Source organism: Heteronotia binoei, chromosome 12 (genome assembly GCF_032191835.1).
Source record: "Heteronotia binoei isolate CCM8104 ecotype False Entrance Well chromosome 12, APGP_CSIRO_Hbin_v1, whole genome shotgun sequence".
Taxonomy (NCBI): Eukaryota; Metazoa; Chordata; class Lepidosauria; order Squamata; family Gekkonidae; genus Heteronotia; species Heteronotia binoei.
The window spans coordinates 14,305,899-14,306,854 of NC_083234.1; the positions used below are offsets into that span (position 1 = coordinate 14,305,899).

The following is a 956-nucleotide window of genomic DNA, read 5'->3' on the forward strand; positions in this document are numbered from 1 at the left end:
GAGCTATTAGCCACAGTGTGTGTGTGTATATATATATATTTGGCCACTGTGTGACACGGAATGTTGGACTGGATGGGCCTTTGGCCTGATCTAACATGGCTTCTCTTATGTTCTTATGTTCTTATTTGGCTTAATGGGCCACAAGTTGAACACATAAGCACCATGATGCTGCCTTATACTCCACCAGTCCATCAATTCATCAGCATTTTCTACTCAGACAGGTGGCATCTCTCCAGGGGTTTTCACATCACCGGATCCTTTTAAATTGGAGGTGCCAGGGATTGAACCTGGGACCTTCTGCATACCAGGAGCAGATGCTCTGCCACTGAGCCACATTTCCTCCCCAGGCCTTTCCTCTGCCCATTATTCCGAAGTTGTTTTCTCTACCAATTATTCTGAAGTTGTTCGAAGTTTGCAGTCCGAAATCTATACGCTATGGAAATTAATGAAATCAGCTTAAGTGAATTTAGGATTGGGTCATAATTTGGAACCCACCAAGAGACAGGCAAAAGACAGGTCTTTTTTTTTTTGCTTTTTAACTCCAGCCAACATGCTGCTCAGCAGCAAGTGTCTTAGCACTGCATGTATTTAAATTATTTAGAATATGCAAATGAGCAATTACCAAGAATTGCCCCACCCTTCCCTTTTCTCCAGGAGAAAGAGCAATGCTACTGAGGCCGACGGGGCCAGCAAGGATCATCTTCAGATGAGTAAAAGACAAAAATCTATCTTGCCTCCCCTTCTTCAGCCTCTCTGCTCAGAGAGAGAGAGAGAGAAAGAGAGAGAGAGAGAGCAATGGCTTCACTGCAGTGTAGCTTTTGGCTTCGTGTCCCTCTGCAGCAGACAGAGCCTCAGCTCAGCTTGCAAAATCTAGGTCACCTGAATGTGTGCCTGCCTGCGTTTCTTAAATGATACCTCCCGGCGTCGGCTCATACACCAGCACCGGGTTGGGGATG

General features: G+C 45.8%; 1 non-coding gene across 1 annotated transcript; it reads right to left on the minus strand.

Annotated features, from left to right (window-relative positions):
- Positions 1–266: 266 nt before the first annotated feature.
- Positions 267–340, minus strand: TRNAQ-CUG (transfer RNA glutamine (anticodon CUG)). The gene has a single exon. It is a non-coding gene; the product is annotated as a tRNA-Gln (tRNA).
- Between the last annotated feature and the right edge of the window lie 616 nt (positions 341–956).